Source organism: Cnephaeus nilssonii, assembly GCF_951640355.1.
Source record: "Cnephaeus nilssonii genome assembly, chromosome: 12".
NCBI lineage: Eukaryota > Metazoa > Chordata > Mammalia > Chiroptera > Vespertilionidae > Cnephaeus > Cnephaeus nilssonii.
Genome location: NC_137083.1, coordinates 73,913,563 through 73,923,139, shown reverse-complemented (window position 1 = coordinate 73,923,139; position 9,577 = coordinate 73,913,563).

Here is a 9,577-nt window from a genome sequence, read left to right as displayed (position 1 = left end):
CTGTCACCCTCAGGAGGTTTCACACCATGGAAGAAGTGTGGCGCACCCCATGAGAAAATTCTCAGTTTCAACAGTGACGCTACTAATATTTACTTGCTTATTTAAGATTACTTGTCGAGATTTTGGTTAAAATGGAAGGGGTTGTGGAGAAGGGATGACATTTGGATCAGCCCTAATGTGGAGGGTTCTTTTTTTTTTCTTTTCTCTCTCCCAAAACTATCACTGATGACTAAATCTACCATGTATCTTCATGTCACAAAATCCCCAAGTGAACGACGGCTGCTCTCTCTACTTTAAAGGACTGGGAATGAAAGTATTGTATAAACGATCAAGTTTTAATGAAGGCAGTAGTTAATCTGGAGGTGAAAGGAATATAAGAAAAGCTACAGCCCAGCCCCACCTAGAAAGCAGGATCTTCAGGCAAGCGGAAATCTGTGCCGGCCCATTCTGTATTGAACTGGGACAACAGTGTGACATTTTCCACAGGGGCTACAGCCCAAGCTGTCAGATGTCAGCATGAGTAGCTTCCAACTGACTTTGGCTACTAGTTCTAGTCCCATTGTTTGTTTGGCTGTTATGTCCTCTAGCCCTTCCTTACCTTGGTGCTCACTATGGGATTCCTGATTTAGTTGTGAGGTGACCATGAAGAAATAAGTTTAGATAACCATCCTTTGGCCCATTCCTAATGAGTATGGATATATGTGTTAAAGAAAATGTATAGCTCTGCAATCAAGTGTTCAGTTCCAGGAAGATCTTTGTGTGAGTTTAGGTTGAGAATGTAATTTTTAGGAAAATGGTGAAAAGCAAATTCAAACAAATTCTAAGTTTAGCTTGGGAATTGAAAAGGTTCTTTAAGTTCTGTCTGATGCATAAAGGGATAGGAAGCAAAGGAATTGCGTTCCAAAGCCAAGAAAGAGAGTGTACAAAGGCAGCTGATTCACTTGACATAGTTCATAGCTTTTGGCGAAGGAATAAAAGCCTGTTGAGCAGGGAACCCAAAGATCTCATTATAGGATGAAGCAAAGCCATATTAAAGCTTGTGCACTAGTAACTATGTCTAAAAACAGCCTGCTGTTTTATATTGAACCAATACATTTCTTAACCTGGTAGGTTGCTGTGTAAAGATGTACAGTGCCTGTCTGCTGGTTGCGATGCCAATTACAGACGTGGTTGAGTGGTGTCAAACACCTACAAATAGTTAGGCTCTCAAGCACTCTAGAGTGAAACAAAAGTTTTAAAATGTCATCTCAAAACCTCGAAAGCACAGTGCATGCTGTGTGTCTGACTCTTAAGAGTCCTGAGATCACCTTTATTACATAATTTAATGTGGATCCCTCAATCAGAATGCACAGTTCTTTCAAGGATGTGAACAGTGAGTGAGAGATGAGGAGAATACCTTTCAAAAGTAACAACTTCAGATGACAAGGCATCTGTGATCAGCTCTGCAGGAACTGTGTTTTACTGCTATTGAGGCGAAGGAGGGAAATACCCATGAACACATGTTGTATTAGATTTTGTTAGATCATCAAAAAGAATAATTGGGCATATTTACACAATTACACTTCAGTAAACTAATATACCAACTTAACTGTAATACATATTCTGGTAAAAGGACGTTAAATTGCAACCCCGAAACAATTTGGCTGCTAAGGACTTTTCAACCTAATTATTCAGACATTAATGAATAAAATTAAGAAAACGAAGCAATGCTGAGAATCAGAACTACAGATTAGTTAAAGCAAAGATATGCAATGCATAACAGAATTAAAGCTTTTCTTTTATTCAAACTCAGTGCTTAAAAAAAGAACAAATCCATCATATTGAAATTTGACTTGTAGGTTGACATTAAAAATAATATGAGTAGAATTTTCAGTGGGGTAAGCACAAAACTAGTTCAAGTTGTGTCACTCTCAATTACTGTACTCAGGTGGTATGCCCATTAAAATTCCCACTTGTGGGTTTCGCTCACTATGCAAATGGGATCATTACCTGGAGAATTTAATTGGTTATGACACTGGGAGTAAAACTTTTCCTTTCAAAATAAACCTACTTACACACATTTTCACTAGAAATTTCATATATATATATATTTGTATTGTTTTCCTCTCTAAATATTTACTAAAATTAGACTCCTTCCTCAATTTTCACAAATATTGTAAAGTGGATCCAAATTAATTTGAAATAATTTTGTTTGTCTATGAGGCTAGTTGAAATGAATCTTTTGTAAGTCATACTATCAAAATATTATAAAAATCTTTTTATCTTTCACACCACCCATCACACACAGGTACATTTTCCTGTAAAGGTTTTCATCATTTAATAGCATACATTTTTTTTCATAGTACTTCTAAATACTTGATTCAAGAGGCTTCTTTCATTTTTCTCTTTTCATTTTTGTCCCTTTAAAAAACAATTAAAGAGCTAAGCTGTTCTCTTGGAAGTATTATAGATAGATAGATAGATAGATAGATAGATAGATAGATAGATAGATAGATGATAGATAGATAGATAGAGCGAGAGATAGAGAGATATAGAGATATAGATATAATATTGCTGAGGAGCCATGTCTATAACACTTGCAAGGTCTTTATATGCACTGATAAGATGGGATAATGAAATTAAGCTGATCGTCAGAATTAGTTCTAAAGACACTTCCACCATAAGCCTTGATACAACTGAATTTAAAGAGCACAAGCAACTAGACTTACTGGGGTGATCACTTCTTAGGATATATAAATGTCTAATCACTATGTTATATGCCTGAAACTAATATCAGATGTCAACTGTAACTGAAAAATAAATTTAAAATACATATATGTTTTTATTGATTTTTAGAGAGAGAAAAAGGGAGAGGAAGAGAGAGATAGAAATATCATTCATCAGCCTCCTGCATTCCCCCTATTGGGGATCAAGCCTGCAACCTGGGCATGTGTCCTGACTGGAATTGAACCAGTGACCTCTTGGTTCATAGGTCGACGCTCAACTGCTGAGCCATACCGGTCTGGCTGAAAAATAAATTTTTAAAAATAAAGAGAACAGACAACAAATCAGTGTGAAAGTATAGCTCTCCATACACCTGTTATCTGTTTCCATTGATTATGGTGATTTCAACTGGAGAAAATCTAAGTTTATAGCTACCCTAACAAGAATATTGATAATGGCTTGAATGTACAATGAACACTGAAATTACAGTGTGGTTTAGTGGATATTAAATTGGGCCACCAGAAATTTAGTTCCTAGAAACAGACTCTACCAGCACTTCCCAGAGTTAACTTGAAGTAGGGACAAGATTGCCGTAAGTACTAAAGATATAATCTCAGGGAAGCATGAACGATTTCTTGAAAGAGAGAGCTATGCAGTCTAAATTGTTATGACTATACCAAGTTGTATGACAAGTATATATGCTTTATCACTAGTTTACCTGGGCCTAAAGATATTTTCCTTCAATGTAAAAAGGAATCTTTAAAAAGCATAGAAAAAATAATTTGAAGGGTTATAGAAGAAGAAATACTAGAAATTCACAACCCTACCATTGGGCAGGATTTTCAACATCTGTAACTATGGGACATTTCCTATAGAATATCAAATATGGGTCCAAGTCTCTAACATTCAATTTTCTATGATATTTCTAATTGTGCCCAGAGGATAAAAAGGAGTTGGCACATCCAATAAATATAATCATTTACATGCACGAAGTTCCCTTTGAAGTTAATAGGACCTATGGAAAGGGGAATATGCACCACGCAAACAGGGTTCAGTAGAATCTAGTTCTTTCTTTTTAATATGCAGCGATATTGCAACACATTGGGATTTTCTTACTGCTTATCTCCTCTTTGTATGTGACGTTTAAGCTGGAGTTAAGTGAAGTGCTCCATGTGTAGAGGAAAGATAGTCAAAAAGAGAGGATGTGGTGATTGGCAAACATACTCAGAGACCAGCTTTATAAGATAGCATCCAAAAGTGATAGTGCTTGACGTTTGTAGAGCTTGTTTAACTTTTCAAAAGGAAACTATATCCATTTTCTTATTTGATCTTCACAGCCCTATGATTCATCTAGCTTATATATTTTTACTTCCATTTTACAGATGAAAAAACTGGGACAGATTGTGTAAGTCCATTTCCTAAAGTAACACAGTTCCTGATAGACCCAAGAGACCTGATTTTTATTCCCACATCTTTCCATTAGAATAGTATACTTCTTAAGTTATCTCACATATAACTTATTATAATTAATAGATTTAATCACATCTGCTCACCTTGAAGCTGGGGTGGGGGCATGTGGATCTAAAGTCTCACCTCCCATCATTCCTACCTTGAGTGGGTATCCTGGTTTGGGCTCTTAGGGAGACTAAAATCATAGCTACTGTGCTACTTATCTCATTGAATGCATTGACCCAAAAGCCAATTAACCCGCAGTTTCTCTCTGCCCTATGCTTACTTATCCATGACTTGTTTGTTTGTTGTTGTTTTGTTTTGTTTTCAAGCTGGATGTGGAGCCAAGAGTTAGATAGTCTTCCCAAGACTGTTTGCTGATCGTTGTCCACTTCTCCCTACAGACTGGCCCTCTGTCTCTGCCTGCTTTGTGCCCGGCTCCTGTGCATTCTGCTTTCCAGGTGGCTTTAGCTGATGGCAAGTACTGACAGGACATCAGAAGGTGGGAGGGAGGATAGAGCGAAGTCAAAGTATCACTTCCTACCCCCTCCCTGCCAGGCAGTGACTTCTCACAGCTCCATTCCTGCACAGGAGGTGCTCCTGCTCAGTGGGCCCTCTCCACAGCCCCAGCTCCTGCTCTTGCCCCTTTGGGCACAGAGAAGTTTCCCACCGAGGCTGGGTCGCGGCACTTCACATCCCCTTTTGGCTACCTTCAGGTTGATTGTTCCTCTGTAAGCAGTCCTTTCCATTAAACGCTCCTCAGTTAAGCCCTTTGTTTCCCGCCATTGCTCTGATTCGCGACGAGGTAGTAAGGAAGACCGAGTTTGTGTGTACACAAATGTACATGTTGTCTGAATCCAATCTTCTTACCATGTATTTCTAAGATGTATTAAAATAATGGAAATCCTGGTGGTCTCCTAGATGCTTGTCTCTATAACATGAACAGTTAGTCAAATCTAGTATCACAAGAACTACGCTAGACACTCCAGAAATTTGCTTAGCAATTACAGTTTTGATGCTCACACATTTCTGTGCTAAGATTGAACACTGTAACAAGTTGGGGTTGGGAGAGGGAAGGAAAGAGGGTATCCAAAATTTATGACTGAGTTTACAAAGCTTTGGGATCCCTAGAGATGATGAGGTTTTCTTTGCTCTCTACAACCTGAAATGATTCAACCATCATAATCACCATAAGCAGTCCCATAGTAGAAAATTGAGCCTGGATATTAATCCTTCCATATGAATGTAACCAGTAGAAATAAAACAATTTATTATGACATCTATATGCCTTTAGAGTTTAATAGTTCTACATAGTTCTAGGCTTAAGTAAGTCCAGTATCAACCTTAGACATCCAGTTCAACACTAAGCTAGTAAACTGACACTATTTTAATTGACATCTCAAATATTCAATCAGTTAGTCAATGAGCAGTTACTAGTCACCTTTTTGTGTCATACCATATGCTGGGACTAATGATATCAAGGTGTCCATTGATGAGTTCTCATTTTACAGGGGAAAGAGAAAGAGAGAGAGAGAGAGAGAGAGAGAGAGAGAGAGAGAGAGAGAGAAGAGAGAATGCACACTGGTTTGATAGAATTAAAGAGTTTGTAATAGAGACAGGTATACTTGTTATGAGAACAAAGAAGTGAGAGTAAACAAGGCTTGCCTTCTTAAGAGGCAAGAAGGTTTCCCAGAAGAAGTATACATTCAAGCTGGGATTTGGAAAAGAATAATATTTATTTGTACATTTCGAAATTGCAGTACTCTGGGGAAGGACAGAGAGGAGAGAGTGATGGGAAGAAGCAGAACCAAGTATAACAAGGCGGTACCACGAGTGCCTTGCTGACAGCTCCTGAGCTCTAACGTGTAGGCAATGCAAAGCCTTCTGAGAATGATCATCAAGGAAGTGGTGAGATCAGATTTATATCTTGATAGGGGCAGTGGTATGAATGATAGACAAGTGGGGATTAAGAATAAACTTGGGCAGGCAGTAGAAAGATGGTGCATTCATTTACACAAAAGATGGTGATGGAAGGAGATGACTTGGGGTAGTGAACACACGATCCAATATGCAGATGTATGATAGAATCGTACAACTGAAACCTATATATATTCACTAAACAATGTCACACCAATAAATGCAATAAAAAAGAAGCGGAGCAAAAAAACATATAAATTGATAAGTTAAATTCAAAAAAATTGTGAGGACCTAAAGTAAGGCACTGACTATAAGGGCAGATGGAGGAGGGAGAAGTAAATTAAACCCATTTCTGGAAGGAAAATGACAAATGACCGAGGAGAATGGGCATGTTAAATGTGCCTAGTGTTTGCACACAAAACAAGCTATGTATGTTAAATAAAAGTAAAGTTTAGAGAAATTTTAAAGTACATTTATATTTCAGGCCACAAATGCTATGGTTTTATTAAGCGAGATAATGAACCTGAAAGACCCTGTAAACAGTTTCATCAATATTAGGAAACCTCATCAGTGTTCCATTTAGGACTTACACGGTGGGAGTAGCAGTATACATGGTGTTCAGATGGGTAAACTAGTAGGACACATGCAGGGCAAAATCTTCTAGCTCTCTACTATGCTAGGGATGTATGCTAATATATGTAAGCCAGGGGGTGGAGGAAAGAACTGAGGAAAAACAGGAGAAAAAGACATACACAAAGGATTTCCAGAGTATCTGGCATATTAAAGGTGTTCATTTATTTGTTGAATTAATTCATGAATATAAAAATGAATGAATATATACATATATGCATATATATATAATGAAAAACTTAATGTGTAAAATTAGATATGTATTACTACAACACACTAGTTAGCAATTAGCATAATAACTAAAAAAGAAGAGAAATCTCCACTGCACTATAATCACAATGGTTTGATCATTTTCAAGAAAATGGACAGATCACTAATCAGTTACTGATTACTGAGTTTTTCTCTAATTGGCTTAGTAAGCAAGTCCAGTCCAGTCACAAGTCTTAGGTAATGTATGACCTAAATCTCTTTGGTTGGCCTCCAGCCGCTCTGAAACACTGAGTAAATCTTACAAAGTTGTATTTTGTCAGCCTTTGTCTTTTTGCGCCACCGGATTCAAATTTTCAACTGGGCATGTTCCCAGTTTTGCGTTAGTCTGCGAGGGTGTTTACTGGTCCCAAGAGGTTGGCTAATTTGTCCTAAGTTCTGTGCATCACACATCATGCTTCTTTGGTTCTAATAAAATGACCCAATCCTACTTTAACAATTTTATTTTATTTTTTTAAAAGCAAAAGGATTATAGAATGAAATTCTATTTTCTTAAAAAATATTTATGTTAAAATATAAATATTTAAATTCACATTGCAAGTACTAATAAAAATTTAAAGAGGTCTTTAAAATATCTGTTCACAGCAAGAATAATAAGGGAGAAGGGGAGCCACCAGGGCAAAAGGAAGCCACATGGGTTCTTTTTGTTCCTACTGGTAGAGGCTGGTGCAATGCAACTGCCCAGACAGAACTCTGATTTGCATCTGGCAACTGAATCATAAAATATGAGCTGTGGGCTTTTATCTGTTCATGAAACTATTTCTTAATTGTTGAAAGTATGGAGGACAAGGTGATGGAAATTCAAAGCATAATATGAAAACTTAAATTGGCCAGATTTTTAAAATGTTGTCTATTCTGATTCCTTGAGTGTTTTATTTTTAGTGAATGAACATATCTTAGAATAAGGAAGTCATGTGCTGAGCTTTTCATATATTATGAAGTCAAAAGGTTGCCATTCATCTGGATTACATTTTTGTACACTTTTTTAGTTTCTTTGACCTAAAATATGACAATTGTAGTGAAGTATATAGATGGTATATATAATTAGCCAGACATTATCCCCAAACCTACCTGTTTTAAAATGTTTCAGTGTGCAGTGTTGGTATTTTGATCATTTCTTCTTTAAAGAAGAAAGTTCAAGAGAAGTACCATATGATTTCACTAATGTGTAGAATGTAAAAAACAGACAATAAATCCTGAACAAACAAAACAAACCAGACTGATAGGCAAATAGAACAAACTGGTAGTTACCAGGGAAGAAGGGGTTTGAAGATGGCCAAAATAAGTGAAGGGTATCAGAGGCACAAACTTCTAGTTATAAGATGAACAAATCACAGAGATGTAACATACAGCATAGGGAATATAAACAATAGTATTGTATCAACTTTTGTGGTGACAGATAGAAAATAGACATTATGGTGATCATTTTATAATGCATAGAAAGGTTGAATTACTATGTTGTACACCTGAAACTAATATAACAGTATATTGTTAACTAGAGGCCCGGTGCACGAACTTCGTGCACGGGGGTTCCCCACCCCAACCTGCACCCTCTACAATCCAGGAGCTCTCGGGGGATGTCCTACTGATGGCTTTGGCCCACTCCCATGGTTCTCTGCTCTCTGCGGGGCCTGGAGGTTTCCCTGCAGCCATGGAGATGAAGCCCTCATGCCCTGCTCTCCGCTCTCTGCCTGCCGCTGCCCTATGCCATGTGAAGGAAGCCCCAATGCCCTGCAGTGTGCTCTGTCTGCCCAGCCTGGGGGCTTCCCAGACACGGACACACTAAGGAAGCCCCCATGCCCTGTTATTCGGGCTCTGTCTGCAGGGCCTGGGGGTGTTCCCACCGCCACCTTGCTAAGGAAGCCCCCAAGCCCTGCTGTCTGGGCTCTGTCTGCCATGTCTGGGGACTTCCCCGCCATCACCCTGCGAACGAAGCCCCCAAGCCCTGCTGTCTGGGCTCTGTCTGCGGACCTGGGTCTTCCCTGCTGCCACTGCACTAAGGAAGCCCCCAAGCCCTGCTGTCTGGGCTTTCTCTGCTGGTCCTGGGGCTTCCCCGCTGCCACTGCACTAAGGAAGCCCCCAAGCCCTGCTGTCCAGGCTCTGTCTGCTGGGCCTGGGGCTTCCCTGCCATCACCCTGCGAAAGAAGCCCCCAAGCCCTGCTGTCCAGGCTCTGTCTTCCGTGTCTGGGGGCGGATCCAGCTTCGCCGCTTGGTCCGCACGAACCCTTGTGGGGCTGGCGGGCCCAGACGCTGCAGCCCTGGTGGAGCAGGAAGGCTGGATCCGCCCCCACCGGCGGTGGATCCAGCTTCGCCGCTTAGTCCCCACGAACCCCCATGAACCCCCGCGACCCCCCGTGGGGCTGACGGGCCCAGACGCTGGAGCACCGGTGGAGGGGGCGGATCCAGCCTCGCTGCTCCAGCGGACAGGCCCGGACACTCCAGCAGCTGGGCTGAGGGGACTGGGCGCTGCCATCTTGTGGCTATGAGGGCCGCCATTTTGTCGTGGAGTGACAGTTAATTTGCATATTACTCTTTTATTAGATAGGATTATACCTAAACTAGAGGCCTGGTGCATGAAATTCCTGCATTGGGGGGTGGCCCTCAGCCCAGC